Below are 21355 nucleotides of genomic sequence, written 5' to 3' on the forward strand. Positions count from 1 at the left end.
TCAATATCTTTTTATTTCAAGGGAGTTAAATCACAAACAACTACTCCCAATCGTTGCTTCTATTCGAATGCCCCGTCAAGTGTTCGTTGACGTTTATCTATTATTGTAAATTCAAATCGGGGACTGCCAGTCAGCGAACATCAAAATGCTGTAAAAGGTTTCATTCCGTATATGAAACCTCTTACAGAACACTCTTTTTCTGTTTGACGGTGCCGCGAAGCGGTAACTTCGTTGAGCGCAGTGGCCTGAAATTTCACGCTTTCCGGCCAGAGAACAGAAAAATTAAATTAAAGACCGTGCCCATACATGCAAGTAGGTGCTGCAATATTATTATTACACTTTTAGTAGAACAGTGTCATTGCATTCGTGAGATTTATGTGTCCTTGTATACTGCACAATATAAGTTTGACTGTGAAAATATTGCTTTAGGTAATAAAGAACCGAATAATGTACACTATGTTTGGTGTAAGCAGAACACTCTAAAATAACAAATGAATGTGTTAATTTTGTTTAGAAAAATACATAGAAATTTTGTTTTATAACGGCGTTGTTGACTAGGTCCATGTGGTCCCAGAGCGCACAAGTTTTTTTGCAGAATTCGCGAAGAATCTGGTTGACGTAACCTGTGACCGAAATTGGCAACTTCCTCGGCGCGAGAAAACGTCGCCAGCATGCCAACAATGCCTCTGATAGCTTATAGGTCGATCCAGAACCACGGCAGTAAGTAATTTTTCACTTTTTAATATAAGCCTATTGAAGATAAAGTTTACGAACATTAAAGAAAACCACTTGCACTCCATGCATCAAGTGATTTGCGCTAAATATGATAGTATCGTCCCTTTCGTTTTCGATACTACGCTATCTGCTTTCCCTTTCGCCGAGACCGGTTATGCGCAGTGTCATGTTATGAGATGGTTAAGCGATTATGAAATGTATGATTACGATGCATTATACTTTACAGGTTTATTGGAACATTTTTTTTTTGGTAAATTAAAAAATTACAAATATTAAGAACTAGGAAATCACAAGAAGCATACAAAAATACTGACAGGCAGGAAGTTAAAGCACTACAATTGAAATAATAGATTGTTTCTGTTGTATTACTGGCTAATCAATATTTCAAATTTATATTTCTTTTTACACAATATGTATTCCAACTGATGTTCTATGTCACTTCAATCAATAAAGTCAATAAACAATATACGTTATCAGCACGAATGCTTATATTTAATTGAGTTTACACGTTTAAAACTGCAAATTCTTCATTTAAAAGTGAATAGGCGAGTTTTAGCTATGTGCGCGTGTGTAATTTATGAAAATCCGTGAAAAATAATAGTTCACAAATTTTCAATTCGAACATTTGTTGTTGTTGTGACGTTCGAAACAGCTGTGATTATGTCAAGCAGTAATTCTCTCGGTGCGATTAAACCACTAGTCAACAGAGATGGTTATTCGTCGTGGAAATTCAAAATCCGTATGTATCTCATACACGAGGAACTTTGGGAGACCATTGCTGGATACCCACCAGGTAACGATACCTCAGCTGAAAAGAAGCTGCGAAATGACCAAAAAGCATTGTCGAAAATATGCCTAACTGTAGACGGCATGGCCATCACGCACGTAAGGTCATGCAAAACAGCAAAGGAGGCATGGGACGCGCTGGCATCCGCTTACGAAGACAAAGGCTTAGGACGACGTATAAGTCTTGAACGGAAGCTATACAGGTACTGCCTTGATGATTTTGACTCCAATATAGAGATGTACATAAATGCTGTAATGACAACTGTACAAGATTTAGCCGATATAGGCAAAACTATAGAAGATGCTTCAATTGCTGCAATTCTTCTAGGAGGTTTAAGTCCTCAGTATGCACCTTTAGTAATGGCTTTGGAAAACTCCAATATAGACATTACCGTAGACCTGATTAAGACGAAGTTATTGAATGAACTGAACAAGCCTAACTTAGATAAGCCTGATTCTGCTCTTCAAACCAGAATGAACCAGACCAAACGTTCTCAATCAAGACAAAAGAAGCCCGTAGTATGCTATAATTGCATGGAACCAGGACATAAGCGGCCAGATTGTCCAAATAAGAAGGATAAGAAGAGAAAAACCGTTAATCACAGGAATTCTCTATGCGCGCTGAATGTCAATGACAGTTTTGAAGATGGCAAGTTCTATATAGACTCGGGAGCTTCGGCGCATATGTCGTCAAGAGTTGATTGGATGGAAAACGTGAGAGGTTCTTCAACTGGGACTGTGACAATAGCAAATGGAGAAAATTTACCCAGCGAAGGCGTTGGTGATATTTCTATTACCAGCTGCGGTCACAATACTGATGTAAAGAAGATTACGGATGTAGTTCACGTGCCGAACTTGAAATCTAATCTTATTTCAGTAAAGAAGGCTGTTGATAAAGGTTTTAGTGTAGTTTTTGATAAAACTGGTTGTAATTTTTATGATTCTGATGCTTTTTCTTGTAAAGGTGATGTAATTTTACATGGTTCTGTTTGTGGTGGACTGTATTCTTTAGATTGTACAGTCAACCCACCTCGTCAATTATCCGCATTTGAAACACACTCCGATGTCTCTAGCTTTAAGCTTTGGCATAGACGTTTAGGTCACCTATGCCGCATCGGAATGGATCAACTAAAGAAAGGTCACGCTGTCGGCGTCGACTACACGGCGGTAGACAAAGAACCCTGCATCCCTTGCATTGAAGGTAAGCAAAGTCGCAAACCCTTTAAAAGCGTATCGCATAAGAGATCAACTTCAGCTTTAGAGCTTATTCATTCAGACGTCTGTGGTCCTCTGCCTGAAACCTCATTTCAAGGCAACAAGTATATTTTATTTTTTATAGACGATTTTTCTCGTATGACTTTTGCGTACTTTATTTCTTCAAAAGCTGAAGTAAAGAAAATGTTTTGTATTTTCCAGTCTGCTGTGGAGCGGCAAACGGGAAACAAAATCAAGACGCTGAAAAGTGACAACGGGACGGAGTATGTTAATAATGAATTTTCAAGCTATTTACAAGGCCAAGGAATTCATCATCAAACAACAGCTCCGTATAGCCCCCAAATGAACTCAATCTCTGAAAGGACGAATCGTTCTATTATGGAGAAAGTCAGATCTATGCTCTCTGAAAGCTCTCTTTCTCCGGCCTATTGGCAAGATGCTGCAGAGGCAGCTGTGTATCTCAAGAACAGATCGCCTCACCGTGCTCTAGATGGCAAGACGGCGTACGAGATGTGGTATGGTAAGAAACCAAATTTGTCTCATCTACGAGTATTTGGATGTCGAGCTTTTATTCATGTCCCCGCATGTTATCGGAAGAAACTGGATATGAAAGCATCCGAACACATTTTCGTAGGATATTCAGATGATCCACGATGCTATTATTTTAGGGACTTTAGATATCCCAGAAGGATAGTGAAAAGCAGAGACGTGATTTTCTTCGAAAATCAATTTAGAGATTTGAAAGGTAAGTCTGGTAGTGATTCACCTGAACCAGCACTTATACCTCTTCTCTTAAGTTCAGAAGCGAACTCATCAAATAGTTCATCAGTCACCTCTGATAAACATGTTCAACCCGATATTACGCATGTATCAGACCCCGTGTACAACACTAGTACCGGAGCTGAGCAGGTTGATCCTGTTGCAGCACCTTCATCAGCTGAAGAACAATCTGATACGGAAATTGCAGAAGGTACGCGTTATAATTTGAGACCAAGAATACCTAAACCTGAAGCCAACTGCGTATGTATGCAATCTTTATCCCATAATCAAATGGATGAGCCTACATCTTATATACAGGCTATGAATGCAGAAGATAGTTATATGTGGCATCAAGCTATGCAAGATGAATATAAATCTTTGCATGAGAAGAATACTTGGGTTCTCGTTGACAGGCCAGATAAGAAGGTCATACCTTGCAAGTGGGTATATAAGCTGAAGAAAAATGCGGAGGGTGACGTAATTAAGTATAAAGCTAGGCTCGTAGCCAAAGGCTATAATCAAACATATGGCGTTGATTATTCTGAGACGTTCTCTCCAGTCGTTCGGAATTCTTCTCTGCGAATGCTGTTCGCGCTAGCTGCAGAACAAGGTATGAAGATGCATCATTTAGATGTGGATACAGCGTTTTTAAACGGCGATTTGGAGGAGGAGGTGTACATGAGTCAGCCGGAAGGATTTGCTAAACCTGGGCAAGAAAGTAAAGTGTGCTTGCTAAAGCGTTCGCTTTACGGCCTTAAACAAGCGTCGAGGGCTTGGTTTAAGAAATTAAGCGAAATTTTACTTCGTATAGGTTTTAATCAAACTCCTTCTGAATCCTGCATTTACACTAAAAAGTTTGGTACCGAGGTTATAATACTCGCATTCCATGTCGATGACATTGTCATTTTCTATAAAGAAAATATAACTTTAGACAACGTCATAACTGACTTAAAGGAATATTTTAGCTTGAAAGTGCTAGGCCCGTTAAGTTACTATTTAGGTTTAAATGTAAATAGTAAACCTAATGAGATTAAAATATCTCAAGGAACTTACATCAAGGATTTGCTGCGAAAGTTCAATATGTCGGATTGCAAGTCTGTGCCTACGCCATTAGAAATAAAAAAATTGCTGCCCTGTGAAGATGGTAATGTAAACAAATCTTCTATTTATCCATATCAGCAATTAATTGGCTCGTTAATGTTTTTGGCAGTAAATACCAGACCAGATATCGCTTACGCGACGTCGTATTTGAGCCAATTCAATACGAAATATGATAAAAGTCATTGGACTGCCGCAAAACGAGTGTTACAGTATCTGAAAGGTACTATCGATTTGGGTATTACTTACAGGAAAGGAGGTGGAAATCTACACGGCTATGCAGATGCAGATTGGGCCAACTGTCCTGTAGATCGTCGTTCATATACTGGATTTTACTTCTCAATGTCCGGCGGAGCTATTTCGTGGCAGAGTAAGAAGCAATCCAGTACTGCCCTTTCATCAAGTGAAGCTGAATTCTTATGTTTGACGAGTGCGGCGAAGGATGCTGTGTTTTTGAGACGGTTGATGTTTGAAGTCACAGGTGAGTTGACTACTATACCGATTTATAATGACTCACAGTCTGCCCAAACGTTGGCTCTGAATCCAGTCCATCACAATAGAACCAAGCATATTGATACGCGTTTTTATTTTATACGCGATTTATTGAATGACAAAACCATTAATGTCATTTATACTCCTACTTCGGAGATGTGGGCTGATGTTCTCACTAAGCCTTTAGCGCGTATAAAGCATCAGGGTTGTGTAAAAGGGATAGGTTTAACTTTGTAATTTTTATTTTGATTACGGCGGAGTATGTTGTATTACTGGCTAATCAATATTTCAAATTTATATTTCTTTTTACACAATATGTATTCCAACTGATGTTCTATGTCACTTCAATCAATAAAGTCAATAAACAATAGTTTCACAACGGAGCAAAATTATATAGGTACGGCGAGGGCGTTACCTACATTAAATTCGGAGCGTATTAAGGGATTCAAGTGTTAAGTGGATATTATTTTGCTGTGTGACGCATACTGCCTTTTACATCACCTATGAGGTGATTACCTACTGTGTTCTAAAATATCATCATCTGGCATTAAGCATCCGCCCTGAAAACGGAGGGTGCTGGTTCGAATCCCACTCTGCGGGCATAGCACAATAGTGTGATAAACTTTATCACATCGGTGCGTCCCTATCGCACTTAGTGAGAAAAGGGCGGTCTGACGTTACATCATGTGTGATAACGCGACCATGCTTGCCTGCATGGACATTTGGGTCTCCAAGTATCTTAATAGTTAATTAAGGTATCTGAATCGTTAGTTCTTTGTACATTCCAATTATTTATATTGTACTCTTTAGCTATTCAACCTGTAATGACGAACCAGGTGCCGTAGCCGAATGGAATTTCTGTGATGCGAAACGAAAACGAAACGCCGCGAAAGGCAGTCTGACTCTATCGCGCTAATATGCAAGAGCGGTAGAGATAGATATCTACGAGCGTTTCGTTTCGTGAGCGTCTGTGCCATTCGGATACGTACCCTGTATAGAGAAGAAGATTGTAAATCTAAAGAGGTACCTTCTCAAAAGAAAAAGCTTATAGGTATGCATAGAACTTGCAGATCCCAACATGCCATTAAACAACTAAAAGAAAATAGATACCGATTTTCCAGCATAAATAATGTTCCTCAGCCAACATTCTTCCCGACCAATTGTTGCGTTTAAAAGCTATTAGGTACATGACCATTTACCAGGACTCGTTTGTGGAATGTGGTCCATCCCGTCTAGAACTAGTTACATTACCTAGTAGATCTTGACTCGTAGGCGAAGAGCTAGCCCTGGAAAAGTAGCACAATTTATAGTTAACATAGTTTTTGCTACAATCTTTTGTAGATGACTATTAGAAGTAAACTACGAGTACATAATAACTATCGGGAATCGAACTCGGGTCTCCAGCTGTTGCGGCTGACGTGTTGAGCGCTACACTCCCCGTTCCCGGCTTCGCCGTCAGTGGGATTGATCGCTTTTTCTTTGGCATATGGTATCTTTTTCAATGTATAATTTATATATAGTAAATAATTTGATTTGTTCCCTAGTTTTATGAGATTAGATAGAGAAGCAGTTCTGTAAACTCAAAAGCTACATAAAGACAAATCGATGGACACCTCCAATAAACAAAGGATACCTATACATTTTTACGTCCTTCTAAGGAGTTCTATACTGCACGATTCCTACGTTGATCTTTAATGATGGATAGCCTCTTATTAAATCAGAATAGTGTAACGTGCACTAAGAAACTTTTGATACAATTGTAAATATATCCTTTTTCGGTCCTAGCTCTTATACTATATCCTATGAGATAGCAACAAGCCCTTAAGGAATTTTTCCTTTTTTTCGCTTCTTGACTTCTTGTGACATGACTCTGACAACTTCAAGTATAATTTAAGATCCAATAGCAAATTGTGACAATTTGTTCCTAGGGCTGAGGATCTTCTGACAAGTTTCAAAACAAATAGATAACCTAAGAGATATAAGTATACTGTGTAATATTACGGCAGACCGCCTAATTTTTACATAAGCATGTGAATGTGTATTATTACCAAGAAAGTGGGACCTTATTTTAATTTTGCATTAAGACTATGGATGTACCGACTAGTCGGGAAAGCCGACTATCCGGCAAAAAAGGCCGATTAGTCGGCACTACAAAAAAACACGCTACAAAATACTATCTACATATAATATACATACCTATGTATAACATATTGCATAAGAGTTTTAAATTATTCATGGTGTAATCACGGTTTATATCCCACAGTAAATATATTGGGTATTGTATTGTGTGGTTCACTTTGTTTAATATATAAATATGCCACAAGTACAAGTAAGTAAGTAAGGACAAGTTTTTTTGTTCTTCGTCCTTTACGACCAGCACTAAAAATATTTTATCCGCAACTGTAATCGATATCATTGGGTTCAATTGTCGTAAAGGACATATAATGCAGGTTTCCAAGAAAAACATAAACCCACTTTTTTGTTTTTTTGACCTATATTTGTGACGTGTATAAGAAAAATATGTAGATTACGAGTATCTTTAACCTAGTGTAACAACCGTAGTGATAAACTAAACGATTTAGAAGATAGATGGTTGTAAAGGACACGTCAAAAGCTGTTAACGTCCTTTACACCCATGATTTAATAGGGTCGTAAATGACGGTCTTAGATGATTTTTATACAAAACCGGGGCGTAATTGTAACCGAAATGGTACAAATGTTGTGCTAAGTTTACAAATAAAAACTGGAAAAATGTGTCAAAACGTACTTAATATGGCATAGAATAGACATTAGTTTAATGCAGTGTATTATTTATCTAAGCTATCTTAGAAACAAAAAAGAACAAGACTATTTTATATCCAGTTTTGTAATAAAGAAACAATATTTGCTTAAAAACGATCTACTAATACTTTGGCAACAAGCTCAAAGTTATTTTTTTAGTATTTGCCGCTGTTGAATAGTCAGTAGGTTATGCATTCAGCCTTTAATTCTAGCAGGGAAACGCTTTCGTAGTATTATTATACTGCGACGAGATGTAGGTAATTAAAAAAAACACTATGGTAATCAGGGTACGTACCCACAACGTATGCACAAACGCTCACGATAATATCTAAGTATTTCGTAGCTATATATCTTTATCGCTCTTGCGTATTGCACCAGACTGTATTTTTGTCGGCGTCTGGCGTCGACGATTGCCATTCAGCTACGCCGCCAGTAAACTTTAACAGTAGACTATACTAACATTTAGTGCGACAATAACAGGTGCGTTTCGCTAGCGAATGAGCGTTAGCGTTTGGTGACTTGGTTATGTACCCACAGGTAGTTAAAGCATTGACTATAATATTTCTAGGATTGAATTCATAATTAAGATTATTCTTATTTAACAGGTTAAACACTAAATAACAATCTTCTGTTTTAAAATTATCAAAAATATGAATCAACATAGTAGGTAGTCTTGACTACAGTTACTATTATTTATTAGTTGGTCACAGTTTGTATACGCGTCCTAACTTGCGTTTATAAATTGGTACTTAACTCTTAGTTATTCTTAGAACTTCTTTCTACTTCAGACTTAAAATTACTGTCGTATTAATATAGTCTACTGTTCACAGTTGCTGATTAAAGTTTACGTGATTACCTTAGTGTTTTTTATATTTAGGTACTTAAACTACGAAAGCGTTTCCCTGCTAGAATTAAATACTGAATGCGTAAGTTATTGAGAGTTGAGACAGCGGCGAGTACTAAAATAATAACTTTCCAAAATACTAGATAGTTTCTTTATTGCAAAACTGGGTATAAAATAGTCTTGTTCTTTGTCTTTAGTAAATATTTAGATAAATATACACTGTAACACTATTGTGACTATTCTATGGCATATTAACTACGTTTTGATACATTTTTCAAGTTTTTTAATTGTAAACTAAGCTAAAAACAGTTGCCATTTGTACCATTCCGGTTACATTTACGCCCCGAATTTGTATAAAAATCATCTAAGACCGTCATTTACGACTCTATCAACGCTAATTGTTCAAAAAAATCGTGGGTGTAAAGGACGTTCATAGCATTTTGACATGTCCTTTACAACCATCTAACTTCTAAACCGTTTAGTTTATCACTACAGGTGCTACACTAGGTTAAGGATACTAAAAATCTACATATTTTTCTATATACGTCACAAATATAGGTCAAAAAAAAAAAAGATATCAACATTTTTCTAAAAAAAAAGTTGTTTTTTGCTTCTCCTGAAAACCTGCATTTTGTCCTTTACGCCAATTGAACCCAAAGGTATCGATATACGTTCTTAGAAATATCTCAAACTACATATATTTGTGATTTTACAATCACAGCTACGCGGCAATTTAAGTATGGAAGTGATCGCTAGTTTCGGGTAAACAAGCAAGAAAGCATCGAATTTTCAGGTGTTGAATTTTATGATAAATATGCAAAAAAACGGAGGCAAAATTTGTGTCTTTAAAAAAAGCCACATCTTTTACAGCCTGGCCAATTAGAGTAGAAATTAATAGGGGCGCCACCGCCGTCTATGTAAACAGTTTTGCATTTGGCAACTATTGAGTATTTTTTTGCTTTTTGAGAGCAGTAAGTGTTGCTATGATAAAATTCCATTCCTACTCTATTTTTCCAGGCTGCACCTATTTTTAAACTTACTGAGACTTATTTAGATGTTTAATAAGTGTGGATGAGCCCTTAGCGAATGACATAGTGAGAATTTAGTGTGCAACCCAACAAATGACAAATGTGCGGAAAGTGAGGGTAGTTTCGCACTGCCCCTGCCGCTCGCAGCAAGCTGCGGCCCGCACTATGCGTCAGGATACCATCGGCATCGTGCGTGCTCAATGAAAATGCTCCTCGTTGGAGCGAAACATGTCGAGCGATCTTCGACAATTTTGCGTGAGTTACCCGATTTTTCATGTTTAATATGTCACGGTAGTTTTATTATTAAATTTACTGAGACTTACATCCTTTTAGTTCTAAATGTCACTGGGCTGGTTACTATCGGTTAGGTAAGGTCAGGCATTCAAGTTTCCGAACGTAAGGCACCTTGTTATTACCGCAGGGTATTATTGAGCTAGTTTTTAGTTTCAGCTGTAGAAGGCTGGATATAGTGTTACAAATTGTTAGGTTTACACTGAGGTCACTGAGGCATTTGAGCTAGAAATACTTAGGTTCTAATAACGGAGGTTTAATGATCTCACTTACGAGATGTTTTTTGGCTTCAGTACATAAATAATTTACAAGATTAAATTGCAATATTTAGATATACCGCTTTTGGAATTTTCTTAATGAACTTTAAGTAACTATATTTGTACACATACATTCATACATATAATCACGCCTGTATCCCATAAAGGGGTAGGCAGAGCACATGAACTACTAAGTCAAACTGTATATACAGTTTTGCAGGAACTTGCTTAGATTTAAGACCTGTACTGTGAATTAATAATAAATAAATAAAAAAAAAAGTTTCAGTGCAACTCTTGGCAAAAAGGGGTTGAAAGAAAACGAAATTTTGACATTGCAGTGACAGGTTGCCAGCCTCTCGCCTACTTTTTTTTTTTTTTTTTTTTTTTTTTTATTATAAATGGGCTTACTCTTGACCACAGACTAGCCAAAGGCAAAGACGTGGCCTACGCCACAATTTAACCCATATCCCACAGTGGACTTCTACGACACCCACGGGAAGAAAGGGGGTGGTGAAATTCTTACCCGTCACCACACTGGGTACTATACTATAAGTATAACTATATTAGTAGATTTAAATAATTATAACGACATAATTTTTAACTAGTTTACTTATTTACACGGCACGGGTACCTACAGTTTTTTTATGATTGTAGGTAGGTATTGCATTTTATACCTACTTATGTTCAGCAAAAATATTTAGTAAAGTATCAAATTCCATACCTCAGGCACAAAGATCTGTGATATGCACATAAACACTAATTAATAACTCCCTGGTTTCGACCCATGACTTTCTGTGCGGTCACTCCTGAATAGGCTAGTAGGCCGTAAAACCAATAAGTTACTTGTTTATCGAAACTTAAATAAGTTACAGCGGGGCAAATCTCGACTGGGGGTGGGGGCACTTGTAACAGATCCATTTTTTCCATTAATACACTGTGATGTTGAGTTCTACATACATATATCCACTAAACATACTTACCATATATAACGGGTGGACACTCTATTTAATAATGCAAACATTGTGCATAAAACATGCAAAAAATGAACCATACCATACATAAAACTTCAAACACTACGTAATTGAACCGATCGAACCTTCTAGAAACACTACATCATATTGCGTTGCTGGCGAGCGTTAGCCAAAATTACAATCCTAAAACACGGTTCATATGTGATTTATAGCTCGTATATGCCCTTATTTTTTGAATTTAGATTTAGTAATGTGATGCTTTAACGAAAACAGCTGGTTTGTTTTTATGTAGGTAAAATAAAAGGCCTACGTCGTAAGCGTATCGTAGAATTCGTAGCTAGCTCTCTCTATCTTTGTTTTTCATCATGCAGAAACGTCTGCGAGCGATATTACATATTTTTAAATTAAAAGAAAAATGGAAAAATTCACACCGGCAGGACTCAAACCTGCGGGTACTAGCCACAGGACACTGCTCACTCTGGCACAGCATGTCCCCGGCAAGGCCAGAGGTCGCAGGTTCGAGTCCTGCCGGAGGTGTGAATTTTTCCTTTAATTTAAAAATATGTAGCTCTCTCTATCGTTCTTCCGCTCTTTATTTATTTATTTATTTAAACTTTATTGCACAGTAAAAAAAATGTACAAAAGGCGAACTTAATACCAAAAGGCATTCTCTACCAGCTAACCTTTGGGCCAAACAGAGATCAATAAGAGCTAATAGGTGCAAGACATATAACAAGACGAGAAATTGAATATCTACTTAATAAACCTAAATGGTTACATACATATCACATCATACAAACGTTTACAAAAATAAAACTACATAATACGAGTATACTTACTTACAAATTTACATAAATATACTTACATATACTATACATATATACATATTATATACCTGCCCTATAACTACTCTTTAAATAAATTAAATTCTCTTTCTACTCTCTAAATAAATTAAACATTTCTTCCCTCTTTATAACCACTAGTTCACCCATCCTTTAAACAAATATCCCTTCAAACAATTTCCTGGTAAATTCTATATTTCATGCATTTCGAAAATCGAGTTACCCTTGCACTTAGGCTCTCAACGGTACCCTAAAACGCGCACATTTCTACAAAATTCACTTTTCGCTCGGGCGGCTGACGACTGCTAGAACCATGGATCTTGCCGCGCGCCAGAAAGTAAACAGCGTGTTAGACTGATAAGTATGCCACGCGCTCCACGAATGAATGGGTCTGACGTGGTTTAATGTTATTTTATAAATGGTGTAAGTTTTAAGAAGAAGCATTAATATTGTCTTCGGTTACCGCGATAGTTACTCATGAAATAAAATTATGGAAACGGATTAAATCGCGTATAATGAATTTACGGGGTCAACCCTCCAGTGAATGAACCCTTCCCGTGTGTGTGTAGACCCCCCAGTGAATGAACAAAATTTTTTTTGGCTAAAATAAGAAATACAATTATTTCTACCATTTGACGTATTTTTTCTCTTATTGGCAACTTTGTTTTCTATGCAATTATAATGCATGCAATAAATATTTTCGTCTAGTTTCAATATAGCCGACGATTGAAGTTCACGTGTTTCTGTTTTTGAAGTTTTGTATGGAGAAATTAAATCCCCGGTAAGAACAGTACATGTTTGGAGCAACATTTAAAGTGTTCATTTGATATTTATGAGTAAAAACTTTTGTTATTTGGTTGAAATAAGTGTCAAACCTTTTAAAAATGTACACTTCAGTCCTTTATTCTGCGATTAATTCATTATTTTTTAGTGTTCCATTACTGACTTATCAAATGTTCTAAAACCAGTAAATGAACAGAGTGTTTATTTACTGGTATTGACTCAATTTAATTTTTTGTCTAAATTTAAATGTTAACGTGATAGTATTAAGCTTGTTTTTTGAAATACTGCTCATACAACTATTCTGATCCTTTCGGCCAGTATTGGAACACAAGTGTTCATACATAGGCATGAAAGATCTAGTGAATGAACTATGGAAATTATGCTTTGTTCATTTACTAGATTTCGACTAATTCTATGTATGAACAGCATAACGACAAATATATTTTCATACATTGTGTAAGTTCCAATTCGATAAAATCCTTTTTTTTTTCTTTATATTATTCATTAACAAGTTTTTGAGTTATTGGGACAATTCATGCTATTTGTATATTCTATTTTGGGTCAATATGGACGGAAAAAAAGATATGAACGCTTTTGCTATACTCAAAAAGACCTAGAAACTGCTTTAAATACTATTATGAACGGTTCAATGACACTAAAAAATAGCTAGTATACAGTTTAATATTCCGAAATCGACACTTCATAATATGCTGAAAAGCAACAAAAAGAAGAAGAACAAACAACAAGACAGAAAAAGAAGTGATAATGCAGAACTACGGAAGAGAAAATTAGAAAATAAAAAAGAAACCCAGTTTAAAAAAGACAAGGTGGCATCTGGTCAGCCCAAACCAAAGAAACTTTGCAATAACCTAACCACAAAATTAAAATTTTGAAAAAACCCCCGACCGCGACCTAGTGGACCGATTTTCATGAAACATGGCTAAGAACACTCCCGACTAACACAGCTTTCAAATAAAAAAAACTAAATCGAAATCGGTTCATCCGTTCAGGAGCTACGATGCCACAGACAGACACACACACAGACAGACAAACAGACAGACAGACAGACAGACAGACAGACAGACAGACAGACAGACAGACAGACGGACAGACATACAGACACGTCAAACTTATAACACCCCGTCGTTTTTGCGTCGGGGGTTAAAAAAGAAACTCAAGCAACGGTCATGATTGATGAAGACATAATATAAGGTGCTAACAAATTTGTCACGGATATTTTAAGGGACGTTAATGAACATCAAAACAATGAACTTTCACTAGAAATTACTGAAAAAAATGTTTTTTTTTTGTTTTCATACCTTTAACAAAAAAAAATATTTTAATTTATTTTCTAAGTAACCATCCTCTGTAATGTAATTGCCTGTCAGGATGTTTAACAGTGTCTCTCATGTCACGTTAACAGTGTCTAGAGAGGTCTCATTTAATAATTTTATTAACGGGGTGTTTTAACATAGCATATTTGTTTCCTAGTTTTCTCTAAAAAAACATAACAAAACCTATGATGTTTCATACATAAATATACTCCAGGAGCGGAGTACTATCAGCCGTAAAAATATCCGTGACTAATTTGTTAGCACCTTATATAGAGATAATATTACAATATTGTATATTTTACTTACATTTTTGATCTCTTTAGCTTGTACTTAATCATAATGGTTAACGTAAGCATAATAAAATAATATGTTTCTATTTGTAAACTATGTTCATTCACTGGGTTTTACTGTGTTCATTCATTCGATTTTTTGTTCATTTACTAGGTTTTTGGTTATATTTTGATAAATGCTCGTATATCTCAAAAACTATTAAAATAATAAAAAAATCACTGAAACTATACTCTTGTTTATTAAATGAAGATTGAATACACTACATTAAATTATCATAAATATTAATAAATTTTGAAAAATGATTTTTCAAAAGTGAAAAATTTCTTAAGTGTTCATTCACTGGTGGTCTTACCCTAAATACCCTATACTTCTACAGTTTCGCTACTTTCGCTATATTTGCTTACCTTTCTGTTTGTCCTGAGCTGGCTTCTTCATGATTACTTACATTTTCTTTAAATTTAGCACGAATATTATAAATCAATGATTTTGTACGATAAGTGGAAAGAGAAGATATAAAATGCCTGCCTACCTATTATTCACAGACTTACATTTACCATTAATGAAAATAATGGTACATATTATATTTATCTGAATCTGTATATGGTTGCCTACTTATATGCCTATGTGTAGTGAGTAAGAGATGACAAGTATATTTGAAGATGTGTGACTATTATGATGGTCACAGTATGACGTCCAACCTAAATTTACGCTTTATCTAGACTTCTTTTTATAGCATAGTTCACTTTTCGCCCTAGTCGAAGCATAGCCATAGCATAATCTAAGTCTAAGTTAGCTTAAAAAGCTCATATATTACGTGGATGACAGCTGGCACAGCTGTTGCAAGTTTAAAGTTGTGCAGGCTCTTAGAACCCCCCTAAAAGCCCCTACAAGCTTGAGATAGTTTTGGTGCATCAATCAGATTTAGAAAGTTTGGGTCATGAATTTAGTCCTCCGTGTTTATGCATTTTTAGTACCTACCTGCTTAGATCGTCCGCAAGATGGTAGGGATGTATTATGCGGGTAAATGGATTAACAAAAATGCCAATGTGGTGCGAAATGTTTTTCCTTCGTATTTTCACGGAAACTCACGAACGTGTGTCATGTTACTTCAGACAGTCTCTGTACAAGAAGTAGGTATGTAGGTCTGAACTTAGAATGAGACCAATCACGATAGGACATAAAGAATGGGCCGAAATAAGAAAAAGACAATCAACTTACAGAATCACGACAAAGACAATCACGTGCATGTGAGCTGCAAAAATTGCATGGAGAAATTATGAATGAATTCATAATAAATTCGCCATGCACTTATGCAGCTCACTGTACTTACATATAAATTAACGAATACTCATAGAATGGGTGACGACTGACGACAGCAGAATGGGACGAATTTAAGAATTTAACAAACAACAAATAAGACGATATCGATATTTTTCGAAGGAATTTACAGCAAGTAAGCAACGACAGCAACGGTGCAGCAGTAATGTCGCGACAGTAATGCAGCTTCTGTTCCCATTCAAATGTCACCTTAAAGTTACATTCTTATTTAAATAACTAATAAAAGAAATCAACCAAAAAACATTACGCATTTTTAGAACCAATTACCCTGACACGTAAATCAAAAAAATACATAAACAATCCACATTCCGACAGCGGTCAACGCGAATTCACCAAATATGGAGCCGTGACACCCAATGACGTCCGTCAGAGTGGACACGAAGTGATTTATGTGCGATATCTATGACTCTTTTAGCTCATGTCGGGCGACATCGCGACAGCCCGTCATTCACATGTAGATGAGCGCAAAATTTCCATGTCCCTTAAAAGGGACTAAGTAGATTGAGTTAATACCGCGCTTAATGCTTTCGCGGTGTGGAAATTCAGACATGGGACAGGCAGTCGAACGGTTAAAGAGCTTTTAGCTATCGGATATTTAATGCGATGTCATTAAACGTGTTTGGTGATTTATGTTTACGAATGAATTCGTAGGAGTTTATGTATTTATTTATTTTTTTATTATTTAATATTGTGGTTCTGTTATTTGAGTTTGAGTATTATATTTATATTTGTCAAACATAAAAGTACCTACTTCCGAATTCCGTAAATTTCAAATACTTTCCGGATTTTTTTATATAGGTATACAAGAAATAATGGAGAAAATTGTAAATTATATATCTCGTTCAGGGTTCAAATTTATAACAACTACAAAGCTATTCATATGTACCTAATATTGAACACTACAAGGTATCGTTTGCTTGCTCGTTCATTTACTAGATCAACTACTGGATTCCAACCTGCAATGACGAGTTTAATTTAAGCTTAATTATTTTTAGTTACATGTATTATTATAAAATAGACACAAAAATGTATAATGGCGGACTAAGCCAAAAGGCATTATCTTAAGTCAGCCATAAGGCCAAACAGACATTCAATACAAATGGTGCAGAGAGAAAACAAAAAGGTGATGAACTAAGACGAAAAGCAAATTATGTATACACCCTGTTTTTATTGAATTCCGTTAACTTTATGGGAAGGTTCTTTAGATCAAATAAAACTAATTTCTCTAAGAAACTAGCGTCTTAACTCTAATGGTTATCGAGTTATTAAAAAAATTAAGACAATTACTGAACACGTGTGTGACTTTCTCCAATTCCTAATGTTATTTGTTTTGACATGTGCCGTCAATTACTTGAATGTTATTCTTAAGGGTCTCTCACACTAATAAATTCATTTATTATGTAAGAAAATTATGTTTTTTTTTCTTGCGAATTTAACTAAAAGTGATATACAGAGTGGTTCCTGATAACATAGCTACGTGTCGAATTTAACGGAAAACAAAAAAAACACGGTGTAGGCTACATATTTATACTATGCTACCAGTTTAATGTACAGCAACATTGTGGCTTCTCCAACTTCCAAGACCTTTAAAGGTACTATATCCTAAGTTGTAATGAAGTGTAATTTGAGCTAGTTTTTGCAACATCAAGTACTGAACTACTACTGCCAGTCACCAATTGTCTGCCATCCTTGGACCGCTCACTGTTTCGACACCGCTTCTAGGCTATTGGGATCAGATGGAGTAAATTAATGCATTCACTTTTATGGCTCAATCTTATTCACTCTACTTCGTATTATGTATGTTATATTTTACACGTTAATTTAATATTTCGCTGTAGGAAAAAATTTCGAACACTTAACAGCGCTCGAAGTCAACGGGTGATGTCAGAATGGGATATTATAACTTCATTACAAGTCATACAATTCGTTTCCGTAGTTTTATTTTATAACTAGCGTAATAAAATTGTCATCACTATTGGTGATACGAATACTAAGGTACCAAAAAAAGGTAAAGTAAGGCAGGTAAAGTAAATACTCCTATACTATGGACAATTGGACCAACGCAGGCTCACTCGCATGGATGCCATTATGATTATGTAAAATCACCTCGCACTTGGGTTCAGTTAGTGCAGATCGGCGATCATAATATGTATGTACAGATGTAGTGAGAAAATACGAAACGAAAGCAAATAACGGAAAACAACTGATATAATCAGAAACGCTGAATAATGAGTCGAAAATGACGAATGAAAAAGAACTCGCGGAAAAGCACGGGACGGGAAGATTCTAGACGATACCAAAATATCTGGACGTTTAAATTTTGGACAAAAAAAATTCTTGTGGTTGCTGCTAAATTCATTTTTTATTGTTTACTATTTGTTTATTTTCCTAAATAGTATGCATGTGCGTACGTGTACTAATAATTACATGATTATGCACGGCCAAATACTTAGTATCACTTACTAATACTGCCTAACTTTATCCTAAACTGCTTGTTTCGATCGAAATACCGAGGAGGCATCCCCTAGAATATTGCGGGTAAATTTTCAACTCCAGTGAATATTACGTACACAACAGCCTGTAATATAATAATATTAACATTACCCGAAACTTTAGATCACAGTGGCGAACTTCTACGGTAACTTGTAAAGGCAGGGTGAGCTGCTTATGGCATTTTCCAGTATAGTCCGCGACATATTATGTAGGTATATAAGTGAGACATGGAAGGTTAAATATGTGTTGTGTTGTGTTACTAAAGTTGAGAAGCCGATAACAATCGTTTGTCCCTTTTTATCATACCGATACGTCGGAAAGGGACAGACGATTGCTATTGGTTTCTTAACTTTAGTAAATGTTTGTGATTAAGGAGGTTAGTCATACGCCCTCCCTTTTAAATACCATTAGGTACCTACTAAAGATGTTCTCGAAAATTTTCAGCAATGCGACGGAAATATAGATGGACATTGTCGCACCATATGCTCAGACATCTCAGAATATATGTATAACAGTACAAGTGTACAAAAGGCTCACTGCTTGATACCTTTGGCAAAAGAATCGCGGAGTGAGCCGCTCCGCCATAAATGTTAATCTGGTACCATTTTGGTAAGAAATCCTAAAAACTATGATACTCGAACGATGAAACGATGAACAAAGAGTATCTTTCAAAGTATCAAGGTTACACTGTAAATCTCGATTGGGGGACAATTGTAACTAATCCATTTTTTCCATTATTACACTATGATGTCGAGTTCTACATGTATCCACTGAACACGCCTACCATATAATATAACCGGTGGACACTCTGTTTATATTAATATAATGCAAACATTGTAAAAAATGGAAAAAAAAAATGACGAGTTATATTTGCCCCCCAGTCAAGATTTGCCCCGCTGTACCTTACTTAAAATTCATCAAAACAATGTCCTTCATTACCCTGAAAACCTATTTATAGCCCAAAAAAACCCAACAAAACTTATCTCTCTAAAAAATGAACTCCACATCGTTAATATTTTCCCGAGTTAGTAAAAGACATCGCATTAGCGGGTCACATTTATCAACGTGACAGATCATCCCCAGAGGCTCTTAGCCGTGACAAATGCCGCGGTCAGGTAAAAACCGTTTAGGAGTTTCACTTAAACGGTGTCAGGAAGTGGGTGGATGACGAGGTTGCAACTTGCAAGGTGTGCTAAATGAAAATTGAAAACAAAACCTTTTAAATTTAGTAGATAGATAAACTGACGTCTGTATTTCTAAATGGGGTAAGTAGATTGATTTCTAAATAAAATTAATGTTCTTGAATACATATATATCAGTGAAACCTGGTTAAGTGGGACCTGGATAAGTGAGAAACCTCTTTAGCTGGGACCCAAGGTGCGGTCCCGACACTTTCGCACCGATTTACCTCTGTTAGTGAGACAAAACATACCTCTATAACTGAGATTAGCCTTTTCGATTTTTTTGTCACATTTCCCTCTATTAGTGAGACAGAGTGTGTATTTTACCTCTATTACTGAGACTATATTTGAAATGTATATTCACTTAATTATTTGTTAAGAATTTTATAGAAATTTACCTCTGTATCTGAGATACAGTAAATCTATGACCTCTGTAACTTGGACTTTAATCATCTCATCAATTTAAAAATCTACTTATTTCCATATTTTTAATAATTCTTATCCCATCTGTAAATTACGCGATTGATTCTTTGTGTTTCGGTGAGTTAAGGGTTTTTTTTTGGTTATTGTAAGTAATTAAAACTAAAATTTCGATTTGTAACATAAAAATTATAAAAAAAATATAACTTTCATAATATAAAATTTCTATGACACAATGACAATAAAAGTCTTATATTTTATTTAAAGACAAGGCTTATTTACCTTTTCTTTTAGTATGCAACTAATAATAACTATATGAGAAACACCTTATCACCTCTATAACTGACACATCCCCCTATTCTGGCCTCTATTAGTGATACCCTCTGTAAGTGAGACAAACATTGTATTATACCTATCTAACTGAGACCCTGAATAAGTGGAATACCTCTTTAAGTGAGATAAATTTTGTCGTCCCTTGAAGTCTCACTTATCCAGGTTTCACTGTATATATATATATTTATATTTTAGATAAGAATATAATATGTTTAAGTTAGGGCACTCAAGGTCTATTAACACATCATGTATTTTCACATCATTGTTTGTATGACTGTTTGTTGCCTAAATAAATTAAAAAAAAAAATACTCTTCTTGGTCTCATCGGAAGATCAGCGCTGGAAGTCACCAGCAACACGCTGAGATGAGGCCATTTCGTGGCACTTCATTCCTTTCTGTCTTGTTGTTATTATGTGTTAAGAGCTACACGAGCTTATTCCATCGTCCCCATTCTACCATCGGACTCTTAGACGCACGGCTGGTCTCCATCCTTACTTGGTGGATATTCCACGAATCCGCACGAAGCGCTTTGCTTCTTCTTTTCTTATGCGCACTGCCAAGGAGTGGAATTCCTTGCCGGCGGCTATATTTCCAAGCTCATATAACCCGGCAACCTTCAAATCAAGAGTGAACAGGCATCTTCTGGGCGAGCTCACTCCATCGTAGGCCACGTCTTTGCCTTTGGCTAGTCTGTGGTCAAGAGTAAGCCCATTTATAATAAAAAAAAAATGTGTATTTTGTTTTGTCTGTGTTCACGAATAAATGTTTATTCTATTCTATTCTATTCTATTCTTATTACACACTCTATAGGATCCACGAGTATTTATCAGACAGTTCGAACGTGGACCGTAAGCTGCTTCGTTTTCACTTAGTGTTCTAATAGCACTAGACCCTACTCATAGTGTTGTGTTCCTGCCGCTGAGTAAGGCTGCCAGAGCTCAACGAGGGTGCGGTGTGCTGGTGACACAAGGACCTACGGAAGTAATTTGTTCCGTCTATTGTCCTTTGAGTCGCCGGCAACCCAAACCCTCCTTAGAACTTGTAAACTCTTTTTTGTTGTGTACTTAACACAGCAAAAAGGAG

At 36.1% G+C, this 21355-nt stretch overlaps 1 protein-coding gene across 1 annotated transcript in view; it reads left to right on the forward strand.

Annotated features, from left to right (window-relative positions):
• The window catches only part of LOC125236157 (brain tumor protein), an 834846-nt gene that overhangs the window by 212917 nt on the left and 600574 nt on the right, over nucleotides 1–21355 (forward strand). The window lies entirely within an intron of this gene.

The sequence above is a fragment of the Leguminivora glycinivorella genome, chromosome 18 (assembly GCF_023078275.1).
Source record: "Leguminivora glycinivorella isolate SPB_JAAS2020 chromosome 18, LegGlyc_1.1, whole genome shotgun sequence".
Classification (NCBI taxonomy): domain Eukaryota; kingdom Metazoa; phylum Arthropoda; class Insecta; order Lepidoptera; family Tortricidae; genus Leguminivora; species Leguminivora glycinivorella.